Below are 14,948 nucleotides of genomic sequence, written 5' to 3'. Positions count from 1 at the left end.
GCTCATGTACTCAAGTGGCATCCTGAATAATCAATGACATGAAAATCAAATAATCAGCTTTTAAATCTCCATTTTATATCTCACACTAAGCTAAATACTGTTAGAAATAGTACCTCACAGAAAATGTGGCCTTTGTTTAACAGGAATATTTATTCATTTATGTATTCAAAATATTATTTATTGAGTTTATTGAGTCCCTAACAGTGAGGATCACCAAAATTAAAAAAAAAATATTCCCCTTGAGGAGATTCTATTGTACTGAGTGATATAGTCAATAGACCAAAAAATGTGAAATGTGGAAGACAGTGATATGTACTCTGATGATCAGGAAGGAAAAGTAGGGAAGCAGTGATGAGGCAAAGGTTACTAATTTATATACGATTATCATGGAAGACCATTCCAATAGGGGAGAATCTGAACAGAGACATAAACAAATTTAGGGATTGAGGCATGTGTCTTATGGGAGGAAAGAACATCTCTAGGAAGAATGCAAAATGAATACATAGCTCCTGAGAGAACCAGTCTGAAGATTTGCTCATAGCCTAGAGAAGAGGTTGACTAAATTGGACAGATTAGAGGTCGTAATTGGATCATAGTTAAATTTAGAAGGAAATTCTAGGACTATATTTTAATGGATGTAGCTGGTAGCCTGAGAGAAATGAGGAATCAAGTTTGGGCAGTGTAAAGAATAGAGGTCCATTTACTGAGATAAAGACCTCTATGTGAAAAAGCAACTTTGTCACAGACATCAAGATTTCTATTTTGAACTATGTTTGAGTTGCTTCTAGACATTAAATCCAGATGGAATTTCCAGAAGTCATTTGGATACAAAAGTTAGGGCTCAGAAGGGTTGACTGAGCTAGAGATGACTGCATGAAAGAAAGAATGAAAGAAGAACTGGAGTGGCACAGACTTGAATTGCCCTCATTGAAAGAATGAAGGCACTTTTGTGATTTGTAAAAATTGCTAAGTTGGAGGCCAGCACCATGGCGCAGTAGGTTAATCCTCCGCCTGCGGCACCAGCATCCCATATGGGCGCTGGTTCTAGTTCCAGCTGCTCCTCTTCCAATCCAGCTCTCTGCTATGGCCTGGGAAGGCAGTGCAAGATGGCCCAAGTCCTTGGGCCTCTGCACCCACATTGGAGACCCAGAAGAAGCTCCTGGCTCCTAGCTTCAGATTGGCGCAGCTCCGGCCATTGCGGTCATTTGGGGAGTGAACCAACGGAAGGAGGACATTTCTCTCTGTCTCTCCCTCTCATTGTCTGTAACTCTACCTGTCAAATAAATAAATAAAATCTTTTAAAACAATTGGTAAGTCATAGTGAAATACATGGTCAATAGTAGGCCATCAAGCAGGAGAATCTGTAGAAATAATTGTTTAAGGCAGCAGAGTTCTAGCATGCACAGAGGTCAGGGGTGAGAATAAGTAGTTGAGAAGGAATTGACTAGTATGTCCAGTCTTCTTTGCCCAGGACAGTTCTGAATACTGTGACACAGGAATCTATCCCGAAAGATGGTCTGGAGTTGAGAGGTGGCAGGGGTAGCGATGGAGGGGGAGGAGGTGATAGCTGCATGGAAGGAAGAATGATGAGTATATGAGGGCTAAGGAAAGGTTCTCTTCATGGGCCAATGGGTGAGAGGTGACCGTTTCAAATGAAAATCTCCCTGAATATGAGCATCAACGTAGCACAACCAAAATTGTGACAGGTATCATAAAGACACTCTTTTTTGGTTTTGTGTATTGAGGTTGATTCCCTTGAAGCATGTTAACTATATTAAATGCTCTGTAAGTCAGAAATCTGTGACAATCTGTGGGGACACTTAACCAAGAAAGAAAAAATCCATGTGGTTTTGACTGACTTCTCTGTTGTGAAATGAGGTGAGAATGAACTGTTCCCTGATTTTTAAAAATACTTATTTATCCACAGTTATTGCAATTGGGTGCCCAAGGGATATCTTTATATAACATATGTTTGCATATGGTTAGGAATTTCCAAGAAGGAAAAAAAATTATAGGCGTCAACCTAGAAAGTAAGATGTGTTGGTTTGAAACATTTCCCTATAAATAGTGTTCTGTGCTAGTACTTCCTTCCTAAACCTGCCAGAAGTAACTCACCCCATGAATGGATGATCCCAGTTCTGATGACAGAACATTTTTTTTTTTTTTTTGACAGGCAGAGTTAGACAGTGAGAGAGTGAGATAGAGAGAAAGATCTGTCCTTCCATTGGTTCATCCCCCAAATGGCTGCTATGGCTGGCACACCGCGCTGATCCGAAGCCAGGAGCCAGGCGCTTCCTCCTAGTCTCCCATGTGGGTGCAGGGCCCAAGCACTTGGGCCAACCTTCACTGCCTTCCCAGGCCACAGCAGAGAGCTGGACTGCAAGAGGAGCAACCGGGACTAGAATCCAGGGTGTGGGCGCCGCAGGCAGAGGATTAGCCAAGTGAGCCACAGCCCTAGCCCCCAGTTCTGATGACTTTAATGCAGTGGAGCTTAGTGTGTTCTGCATAGCACACAGCAGTGTAGGCTCTGGAGCCACACTGCCCAGAAAGAATCCGATTGCCACTGCTTGCATAACTGGTCCTTTAATCTTTAAAAGTGGCATTTACAATACTCAACTAGGACTGATATTAGCTTTAAATAAATTATTGAGTCATATAACACATTTAGAGCAGAGTAAGTGATAAGTATTAACAGTTATTATTAATATTATCCACATAATATCAATGCAGAGAAGACAGGGACGGCCGGCGCTGTGGCTCACTAGGCTAATCCTCTGCCTTGCGGCGCTGGCACACCGGGTTCTAGTCCTGGTCGGGGCGCTGGATTCTGTCCCAGTTGCCCCTCTTCCAGGCCAGCTCTCTGCTATGGCCCGGGAATACAGTGGAGGATGGCCCAGGTCCTTGGGCCCTGCACCCCATGGGAGACCAGGAGAAGCACCTGGCTCCTGGCTTCAGATCAGCGCGATGCGCCGGCTGCAGCACGCCGGCTGTGCCGGCCATTGGAGGGTGAACCAACGGCAAAGGAAGACCTTTCTCTCTCTCTCTCTCTCTCTCACTGTCCACTCTGCCTGTCAAAAAATAAAATAAAATAAAATAAAATAAAAAGAAGACAGGGACATAAATGTTTCCCTTATAGTGCAAAGAGGGATAAGAAAAGAAGTTGGGGCTGGTACTGTGGCATAGTAAGCCAAGCCTCCTCCTGTGGCACTGGCATCCCCTGTGGGCACCAGTTTGTGTCCTGGCTGCTCCTCTTCCAATCCAGCTCAGCTAGTGGCCTGGGAAAGCAGTTGAAGATGGCTTAAGTGCTTGAGCTGCTGCACCCATTTATGAGACCCAGAAGGAGCTTCTGGCTCCTGGCTTCAGCTCACCCCAGCTCCGACCATTGCGGCCATTTGGGAGTGAACCACCAGATGAAAGACCTTTCTCTCTGTCTCTCCATCTGTAACTCTACCTCTTAAATCAATCAATAAATAAATATTAATAAAAAGGAAAAGGAATCATGAAAGTTTTATATTTCTGTGGATGATTAGCTATTCTATTGTCTTAGAGAAGATGGATGTAAATGAGTACGTTTCCCAAAATAGGAGCTACCATCTCAAATAACCTAGAAGTTATGGAGATAAGTAAAAGAAGTAAAACTGACCAAGCAGACAACAAAACGGGGGCAGTGGAGACTGCAGAAAACTGGGAGAGTTCATCCTGCATGGGGAAGGCAGGAAGCATTAGCTGCAGACAGTTCGGACTCTGCAGAAGCATCTGTGCCCAGCTGTAGACCCAGTGGCATCCCTGTTACAGACTGACTAGGATTTAGCTCCCCAAAGCCATGCAGACATTTGAACACCAAAGTCTTATGTTAGTGGTTAATGGAGAAACAATTTATAGATTAGGAGAGGCTTGGTCCATCTGTGGGAAGTGATTGGATTGGATTTGAAGCCGCGTGATCAAATCATAATAGGCTTAGATGAAACCAGATAGAGGTTAGATGAACAGCGTGTTTCCTGTTTGTCTCCACTTCCTAACTCCCCATCTGATCATCCCTTCGCCATCCTTCAGCCTCATCAGATGCCTGAAACAATGGCCCTGTCCAGTCTTGGTGTGTGAACCTCCATACCATAAACTGAAATAGACATTCTTCCTTCTTTGTTGATCCTCTCGGGCATCTTAGTTGTAAGAATGTGAAACTGAATAATAGAGCCACAGTCCCTAGCTATTTAAAGAGCTTCAAAATTTAGAAATTAGGGCATGAAATGTTTAGCAAGTTATATAAAACCTTAAAATACAAGATGTCATCCCGAACAACACATCTATAGATCTGGTGTGACCTGTTTGGCAACTCTCAGTAAAATAACAATAACAAAATCAAAGAGACAATAAAGAATGTATTCAACCAGATACATTGTAAAACATTTTTAGGAACTATAGATTTGGCTGTTCTTTGAGTCCAACAAAAGGTCACGTGGATCCCCAATCCCCATCTCTAACTCTTTGCATTAGTAATTAAAATGGTCATCTGTTCAATTCTGAAACAAAATACCTGAGCTAAGCTACTTATTAAAGAAAGAAAGGCTTATTTTGCTCAGGGCTTTAGAGGCTGAAAGTACAAACGCTATGATACAGGCTTTGCAAAGGTCCCAGTGTAGCTGATGAAACATCTGCAGAGAAAGGATCACATGGCAAGCCCAGAAACATGGATGAATGGACCCAAACTCAGACTTTTCTCACAATCTTGCTGTGCTCCCACTTCCTTTGCTAACTACCTCTGCACAGTGCCACCCAGGGCCTCAGTGGTAGAACTATGGGGAACACTCAACATGGAAACCAAAGCAGTATAAAAGCTTCCTTTCCTTTGTTATCCAGTTAAAAAATTTGTACCTGCTCTCAACCTTGTTAGTGACAGCTCTGGAGTAAGGATCTGTTTCTAGGCTGATGGTCTTTGATTCGGTATGACATCATTCCATCTGTGCGTTGTCATAGAAATGTAAATTAATAGGTATTTTTATTCCTTGACTATGGGATGTATTGTAGTCTATTGAAAGAGATTGGACTATGTATATGGAGATTAGATACATAGATAGATATGCAGACTAACAGACAGGCATAAATAGAGATACTACTATTACAAGGAAATTCTTTATAATTTATATGTTTTTAAATAAGTTGTCATCATTTTTACCATGTTCTTTAAACTTTGAAGTGTTTCCTAAAATGTACTGCTAAGTTTCTGTCCATATCATGGCTGAGAAACAAAAATATTGTTATTATTGTAACAATATATACCCTTTTATACTGGAAATTGATTCTTGTCAGAAAGAGGGTTGGAGGCAAAAATGTGTTTTAAGCCTCCCTTGTTACCCATTCTGACCAGCTATCAGACCTAAGAAGAGTGAAAGGCAAGAAGAGTGTAGGAATACTATCCTCAGCACTCTTAAATGATATCAACATATTACTAAGTGATTTTTCTGAAAATAAACTAGGAGCTTTATTTTATGTACTCTGGGAAATGTATAGCAATGTAGGTTTTGACTTTCCCAAAACCTGAAGTCTGAGTTTCTTGTTTAAAACGATTGCTCTTCCACCTACCTGGTATTCAAGGGGACAGTTTAATGGCCACTTGGCTACTCTTCCAGCTAGATATTTTTCCACAGTAAAAACAGTGCCTGCTGCCTATTGATTTTAGTTTCACTGTTACCTTCACAGCAGGAAGATCTTTGAAATGCATGGACTACTTATTTACAAGTAGCAGAAGATTTAATTTTTTTTAACTGTAAGACATTGAGTACCTGGACTTGATAAAATGCCACTTGCCAAAATGCCTATTTGATGTTGGAAGAGAGAACAGAATTTTTGGATGATGTGCAATTGATTGGAATTCATGGAGCACAGTTTTCTCTGGGTACAATGACAGATTTATAGGATTTTTTAAAGATTTATTTATTTATTTGAATGTCATATTTACACAGAGAGAAGGAGAGGGAGAGAGGGAGAGAGGGTGAGAGAGAGAGAGAGAGAGAGAGAGATCCTCCATCCACTGGTTCACTCCCCAGTTGGCTGCAGTGGCCGGAGTTGCACCGATCCGAAGGCAGGAGCCAGGAGCATCCTCTGGTTCTCCCACAAGGGTGCAGGGGCCTAAGGACTTGGGCCATCTTCTACTGCTTTTCTAGGCTATAGCAGAGAGCTGGATCAGAAGAGGAGCAGCTGGGACTCGAACCAGCACCCATTTAGGATTCCGGCACCACAGGCAGCAGCTTTACCCACTAAGCCACAGCGCTGGCCTGGATTTACAGGATTTGACTGCAAAGCCCGGGCCACATTTTGACAAATGGTAGTAGTAGTAGTTCCCTTCACTTTCCTTTTTCTGGATAGGTCATCCCAAGTCACATAGTTCTCCTGAAATTACTTTCAGCCCTTCTTCTGCACAAGCCAGGTCCCTCAGACCTGGAACTAGCTTCAGATTTATCAGCGCTGAGTTTGACAGATTGAGCTAAGCCTACCTACTGCTCAACCAAACACAAGAAACCAAACAGCACTTGTTCTAATTGCATTTCTTCTTTGTAGCAAATCATTCCATTGTTTTTCTGTATGCAATCTGGATTATTTTTCTTCTTCATTTTTTAAAAGGAAATACCTTCTCAAAAAAGGACATATTCCAATGCCATGCAACATGGAAATAAGTCTTACTTTCACTTGCTCTTCTCAGTAATTGGTATTAAGATTTTTAACCTTGCAAAATATTTCATTATACTGAACTTTAGCCATCATTTAAGTGATACATTTAATTTACAAGAAGATTATCGTCCTAAATTGGTCTTCAGCAAGTTGGAAGAGGAGCCAGGCAAGTAGGAACAGCTTGTTATGACAGAAATATCTAAAGAGATCTTCAGGGAAACTTTCTTGACATCACTAATGACCTTCTAAAGTTAGATACACATTAAGAAAGTCATCGTTTAGCATCAAACTCTTAAAAAAAAGACAATAAGGAGATTTGCATATATACTGCAAGACACTGTGTTAAAAGTTTTAGATTTATATTAATATGATTAAATTCTAGTTATGGACAAATACAGAAAACTTGTAATGAAAATTCTTTATGTAGCATGACAGCCCATTCCCAAGGACACAAAGGAACTTCCCTCTAAGGATCACAGCTCTGTATTTTCTATTGACATCTCGATGATTTTATCCTGTGCCAAAGACTAGTTTCCATTCTCTCCCTCTCTGAGAAATCACTCATTATTTTCAGTTTAAAGGAGAAGTCAAAGTCTGTCTCATAGAAATTTTATTTTTAAATGAAGAGATGGTATTCACTTGTATGTGTGAGAAATCTGCAGTGTGTGCATATTTTAATGCATATTCTTTTCTGCAAAGTTAAAAATAGAACTGTCATTTAAAATATTTTTAGCAAAAGATGTTGCTCCTAAAACTTCTTAATTGAGAACAATTCAATAGTCTCACAGCAGGAGCTGCCAGTTTCCCTGTAGGAAATCTATTTCCCAGCATAGATTTGGGCATGCTAATCTGTTCACAGCCACATAAGAGGAACCAGGGACTTTATCAGAATTTCTAAGGCAAGCGGTTCTAATAATAAGACCTAAAGAAATCCAGAGATAGACTGCCCCAGGATTAGATGTTGCAAAATGTAGACTAGCATATCTGGTGGGCTCCTATTCATTATTTAGTTATGAACATGTATAATTGGATCAATTCTGAGCTTCTCTTTATTTTTAATTTATTTATTTCAGAAAGAGAGAAAGCTCCCACTAACTGGTCCATTCCCCAAATACTGCTAATCAGAACACAATTCAAGCTGCTTACCCCAGGGGCATTGACTCAGTCATCAGAACCATCACTGCTGCCTTGCAGGGTCAGCATCCTAAGCCAGGCATCCTTGGGCATATGGGATATGGGTATATGGGAAGAAGCATGTCACGTGCTAAGCCAAACATTTGTTCTTAACTCCTTTTTATTAGAAATTATTAACATTTTATTTCCATTGCTTTACAGATAAGATAGCTGAAAGTTTGAAACAGATAATGGGTCTGAAGTCATGGAATATGGATATCATTATTGCCAACATTTTGTTCATAATCCAGTGCTTTAATCCAATTAGTAATACCTCTACCATACACATATGCTTGCTCAAACAAACCTACACAAAAAAATAATAGCATTATTAATTTGACTGTATTTCTTTCTCACACAAATCCAGTTAGAATTAGTAAAATATGATGGAGCTAAGGTGTTTGTGAATGCATAGGTAACAGTGGAAGAGAGGCTGGGGTGCTGTAGCTATCACCATCTAAATCTACCCCCTAGAAATATCCTACGGAAAATATGTCTGACAAAGCTGAATATATGATACCTGCTATAATAAGGGGGAAAAATTAGCTGGACTGTCAGTTTTATCTCTGAAGGAAATGTCAGAGCCAGACATATATTGCATCTGAGATCTTATTATGATTGATTTGAGGGTGGGAAAGTTCAAGACTGGAGACTGATTGGGACTGAACAAAGTTGTGGCGTAAAATTGGCGGACATGATGAATAAAGGGTCTTGAAGCAGTCCAGTAAAATTTTCTTTGATTAGTGAGCTGGTTGACAGGTAAGTAATCTGTTTTCCTGAAAAAACTGTTTGCCTAGATGAGCAAACTCTGTCCAAATTGGTTTGTGTCCTTAACTCCTCTTTTAAAAAAATAAGATCTGGGGTGGCTATTTGGCACAGCAGTTAGAGTGGCCTTTGGAATGCTTGCTTCTCATATCAGACAGCCTGGTTTCCTATCCTAGCTCAATTCTTGTTTTCATCTTCCTGGTAATGTGCACCCTGAGAGGCAGCAGGTGATAGTTCAAGTACTTGGGTCCCTGCCACATACCCCTGAATAGAGTTCTTACCTCCCAACTGCAGCCTTGTCCAGCTCCTGTTGTCTCAGGCATCTGGGGAGTGAACCAGAGGACAGAAGTTCTCTCTCTCTCTCTCTCTCTCTCTCTCTCAAGTGTTCGTGTTCACTCTTTCCTCAAATGTCCATCTGTCTGCCTTTCAAACAAATTAAATAAACAATTAGTTCATTTAAAATAAGATCTGCCAACACAGATTCTGACATAGAAATAAAAAATTGCTATATGAGACACTACCTTTAATGATCAAACATCTTTCTAATTCTAAATGCAAAACCTTTAACTCAAGTAGAGATCTACTAGCTTGGAGTCTTTTAATCCAGAAACTTAGAGAAAACTAAAATGAAACCTTAATCTATCCATATAAATTCTAATAGGTTCTACAAATCATCCTTAAAAATATCTCTTAACTTCTTCTCTATCCTACCCCTACAAAAACTCCAGTCTAAGTCTTTGTAATATATTTTTTAGACCAGTAGCATTTCTTAGGCTGGTGTAGAGAAGTTAAATGCCCCCACAAACTGGGTAAACCAGCAGCCTCTACTCAACTACAGAAGATTGATTATTGCCTTCAGGTCTAGAGTCTTGATTTTTCCAAGAGAAGTTACAAAGTCCCTAGATTTTTAAGTGTTAGCAGTAAGCAGTGTCCAAAGTTGTACCTTGTAGGCCTGTGTTTGGCAATTTCAGAATCTGTAACTCTCTGTCTTTAGGTTTTTCTGTCTTCCATTGTATTCCTTAAAACACTGCTAGATTGATCTTTACAGAATTCTGCTTTCTATCATACCTTGTTTAAAAACACAAGGCAGTTTCTATGGTCTGTATACAATGTGAAACCAGAACCTGCCCTGGGAGTCAAACCTGGTGTCCAGTTTTGGTTTTAAGATTATTTAAGATTTGTTCAATGATTGAAAGCCCATAGAAATATTTCACATTAAAGGAGACCTCATTTTTTTTTTGCATTTGGGTAATTCATCAGTTAATCTTTGGGGTATGGCTTTCAAATTCTGCTGTAACATAGGTTTGAGAATTACCTTTATAGACACAGTCAATGCATCTCCTAATTTAAGCAAGAAAGAGATTGGGAAGTTCAGAAGTAGAAAATCTAGTATAGTTTGAAAGATATTGTGCTATTAATGGTTTTCTATTTCAAGGAAATGTCACATACATTTTCCCATTTTTTAAAAAAAAGGTTTATTTATTTATTTGAAAGGCAGAGTTACAGAGAGGTAGAGGCAAGGAGACAGAGAGACAGAAGTCTTCCATCTGCTGGTTCTCTCCCCAAATGGTTGCAATGGCCAGAGCTATGTGGATCTGAAGCCAGGAGCTAGATCTTCCTCTGGATCTCCCACACCAGTGTAGGGGCCCAAGCTCGTCAGCCATCCCCCACTGCTTTCCTAGGCCATCAGCAGAGAGCTGGATCAGTAGTGAAGCAGTTGGGACTCGAACCAGTGCCTACATGGGATGCCAGCATTGCAAAAGGCAGCATTACCCACTAGACCAAAGCACTGGCCCCACTTTTTCTCACTTAGTGTTTGCAATCACCCATGATTCAGAACAAATATTGTGATGCCCATTTTGTTTTTGAGAAAGGTATATCCAGAAGACATTGTGCCTTATCCAAAGGCATCACTTTAACCAGTAATTGGGTATGAACTACTACACCTATTTTCAAATCCTCATCTAGTAGAGATTTTAGTTCACCAATTCTGTGAAGACAGATATTACAGACATTGTAGACATTCACTGTCTTGGTCATCTCATCCCCTAATCTACAGTCACTAACACAGATCATCAGATCTCAAGCCTGCAATCGGCTGGTCATTGTCACATTAACTGAATGGACATTTCTGCAGTTAATTCCAGAAAAGTGCTGATACCTTGTGGATTTTTTTCTGTCTTTGGTTGAGAAAGCTCTAATTTTTTTTACCTTTCCAGATGTTGTTTTTTCTCTGTACTTCATTTTCTTAAAGTATTTTGAGAGATGGTAGTTCACGTGGATGTGCATACATGAATTGTATCTGAAATTTAAATGTTATTTGCATAAAAAGAAGACACAAAGTTAAACTCATAATTTTACGGGGGACTCACACCTACTGATGCATATAGAATAATACACTTGGGATTTTTACATCAGGTATGCTGTGTACACTGCACTTAATCTCTACTGAGTTGTTCGGCTGCAGATGGACTTTGAAAGTTCCATTCCACATGAATTTGAAAATCTCACATCACAATACCTCCTTAACTTTAAGGAGACATTTAATGCTGTGAAATTCTGTTGACTATTTCCTAGTGTTAATGTTTCAAAGTTAAACTTGGTCTTTAAATGTGCCTATGATTCCCACTCATATTTGAAACATGTGGTAGATAACATTCTGTGACACTCACAGTGACATTTCTTGGTAGATTGAAGATAAGAGAAATTAGGTTTTAAATAATTCAACTGAGGAGATGGTAATCTACAACAGATATGTATGTGCTTGTTACTAGGAAGTGAGGGGGAGGTCTTGAGTTAAATACTAGAAAAAAACGAGAATTTTTTTTTTTTAATTTTTTATTATTCAGAAAAGCAGAATGGCATACAGAGAGGAAGGGAGAGAGAGAGAGAGACACTGCTGTTTCACTCCCCAAATGGCCCCAATAACCAGGGCTGAGTCAGGCTGAAGCCAGGAGCCAGGAAGTTCGTCTTGGTCTCCCACATGGTTGGCAGGGACCCAAGTACTCGGGACATCATCCACTGCTTTCTTAAGCATATTACAAGGGAGCTGGGTGGAAAGTGGCATAGGATGCCTGAGTGGCAACAGTGGCTCAACCAGGTGTGTCACAATGCCTGCCCTCAAGAGATTCTAATGTATAAATGGGAGAAGTCTGGAAAAAGAAAATAATTCCTGCTCACTGGTTTTACCAAGGAAAAAAATGCTAACTCAAAACATTTAAGCAAGTTCTAGATATGTGATAGGTTATTTTTAACATTTTATTTGAATTTTCAACAACAGTAATATCTAACATCAGTTAAGCTCTTAATCTGCATCAGGCCTCATGGTGAGCATTTTCATATGCAGTATCTCATTTATCCTTCACAATGTCCTCTTGTGATTGAACTAAATTGTGGCATTTTAATGTGCTTTTACAATCTTACACAGAAACTCTCCTTCCAGCCTCAATTTGAAATAATATTAGATAAAGACAACATTGTGCTTTAAAGAAAATCTAAAGAATGCACTTTGAAATTTATTGTGGACTACAGATACTGCAATTCCTGAGGAGGACCTTGAAATATTAAATAATTAGAACATGTGTTCATTGTCTCAGCAAGATTATTTTCTCCTATCAGTAGAATATATCTTAGAGCAATATCGAATTGGAAAGGGTAGTTTTTTTCTTTTTTTAAGATTTATTTTGTTTATTTGAAAGGCAGAGTTACAGAGAGAGGTACAGATAGAGAGATGGAGGTCTTCCATCTGCTGTTTCACTCCCCAAATGACCGTTAACAACTGGGCTAGGCCAGGCCAAACCCAGAGGAGCCAGGAGCTTCTTCGGGGTCTCCCATGTGGATGTAAGGGCCCAAGGACTTGGGACATCCTCCTCTGCTTTCTCAGGCCCATTAGCAGGGAGCTGGATTGGAAGTGGAAAAGCCGGGATTCAAAAAGGCATTCTTATTGGAAGCCAGTGCTGCAGGCTGGGGCTTTAACCTGCTGTGCCACACAGTGCCGGCCCCCAGGGATAGACTTATTTTAAATATTGTTTGCTAATATTCATCAACAACAGAAGAGTAATGAGCAATTTATCCAAGAACCATGCCTTGATTTTTTTTAAAAAAATAGATCATCATTCATACATTCTTGCACACATTGCATTCTTTCAGTTAAGAGTTAATGGAGCACTTATTATGGCTAAGTAGGACAATGTTGAGTGTCATTCCTGTTCCCAAGGTACCCAGATAACTGGCATTTGGATATAATTTATTTTTGTTAAATTAGATCTCTATGATTTTGTTCACATAATGTCAAATGATGGGTTCTAAATTTATAGCCCTTTGTGCACATTTGCATGAATGAGATTCAAGTATCTAAATGTGGAAAACAATCACTTGTCTATTTCATAGCTAAGAGCAATGGAAACAGAGAAAGCCTTCGATGATGGCGATATAATAGGTGTTCTTTGGTCATTGCTTCATCAGCAGCATCCTGCCTTAGAGCTGCCTGTGCCAGTCATTCTATAGATGCAGTTTTGAAAGAGATTCCCTTTCCATGACTGTCATTTCCTTTTGAAATGGCTTATTGTGTTCTTTAGAATCTAGGTTACTTTTTATAACATTGAATCTCTGGTGAATTGGGCAGAACAAAATGCTCTCTAACATGAAAGTGCCTACTTAGCTGGCTTTACAGATGAGTTGAGAACTTTTAATGCAAGCTCTTTGGACAGTTGCAAGTTTTGTAGTACCTGCCAGCTGCTGGTGAATGTCCCACCAGGATTCTGGGTTGTGTAATATGGTCAAATTTCAGGTAGAAAAAGGACAGCTATTCTTAAATCCTGTTTTGCAACAAGAATAAAAATGATATAAGGAAAATGATAACCACCAACACATGTGCCTTACTTGAATTAGGCCGTCAATAAGAGATGCTCCAAAGCAGTGAATGAAAACAGCTCAGAGATAAACAAGCTGAGAAGAGAATTATGGCTTTGCTCCTTACCGGTTGATTGGATTAATTTTCTTAAGCCCATCATATTTCTAATTGTTCACCTGCAAAACTGTGATAACAATGTATTTCTAATTCGATTACTTAGCGTGCATGAAAACACACCTGGGATATTTGAACTTGTTGACACTTAGTGATGCTGGTGGCCATGGTTGTGGCAGCAGTGGTGCAGTTTCTCCAGTGAGGTCAGAGTATGCAGAGTATGAATGACTTAGAGTATGCAGGGTATGAATGAGTAACACGCCTGTGTTAATACGTATTTCAGAAAATCGGGCAATCAAGAATGAGGTAATTATCAAGCAAACTGAAATACTTTGTAAGGCTGAAAAAGTTTTTAAGGTTATTAGGGAAAGGGGAAACTTGATGGGTTCTAAAGATATCAGCTCTTCTGTGATAAGCCATTTAATCTGCACCTCAAAAGTTAAATATGTGAGAAAGGACATTTACTGAGTCTGATAAATCTTTTTTCTGTACAAGTAGAATAAATCTTAGAGCCACAGCTGGCACATCAACAGGCTATCTATTATTGAATCTGTAGTCAAGAGAATTGGTCTTAAATCCTACTGTCCTTAAGGATTTTCCTCTAAGTATTGTATGGTATCTGTTCATACTAGTAATTTATCTCAACATGTCTAAACACTACTCCATCTATAAAAGTACCTATTTGTATTAAACACCAGAGAAAATCCATGGGAATGATGTTTGTGAAAGTATCTTCTGATAAAACCTGAATGGCTTTCGTGATAGAGGCATTTTTTAAAAATATATGTTGAATGTCTTCCAGGATAGTCACTTTCCCATATCATGGAAGCATCTCTTAAAGAATATAAAAATTATTCTATAGTTTTTTTTATTTTTTATTTTTTGACAGGCAGAGTTAGATAGTGAGAAAGAGAGAGACAGAGAGAAAGGTCTTCTTTCCATTGGTTCACCCCTCAAATGGCTGCTACGGCCAGCGCACTGCGCCTATCCGAAGCCAGGAGCCAGGTGCTTCCTCCTGGTCTCCCATGCGGGTGCAGGGCACAAGCACAGCAGAGAGCTGGACTGGAAGAGGGGCAACCGGGACTAGAACCCTGGGTGCCGGCTCCGCAGGCGGAGGATTAGCCTAGTGAGCCACGGCACCGACCCAAAATTATTCTATAATTTAAAAAGAATTTTCAAAAACTCTGGCTTATGGTATGTGGTACTTGCAGTGACTTCAATGGTACTTTTTGTGGATTTACTTTATGTAAATTTGAATTAAATAAAGAAAGAAACACTTAGAGCAATATTAGTTTTTTTTTTTTTTGGATAAGAAGATTAGTGCTATATTATCAGTCAGCCAGCAGGATATGATGTAAATATTTTAAGCCAACTGTAT

The 14,948-nt window shown here is 39.6% G+C and overlaps 1 protein-coding gene across 4 annotated transcripts in view; it reads left to right on the top strand.

Annotated features, from left to right (window-relative positions):
- The window catches only part of GABRB2 (gamma-aminobutyric acid type A receptor subunit beta2), a 304,599-nt gene that overhangs the window by 212,877 nt on the left and 76,774 nt on the right, over positions 1-14,948 (top strand). The window lies entirely within an intron of this gene.

Source organism: Oryctolagus cuniculus, chromosome 6 (assembly GCF_051225735.1).
Source record: "Oryctolagus cuniculus isolate XC-2025 breed Fujian yellow rabbit chromosome 6, ASM5122573v1, whole genome shotgun sequence".
NCBI classification, from domain to species: domain Eukaryota; kingdom Metazoa; phylum Chordata; class Mammalia; order Lagomorpha; family Leporidae; genus Oryctolagus; species Oryctolagus cuniculus.
This window is presented reverse-complemented; position numbering and strand designations above follow the sequence as displayed.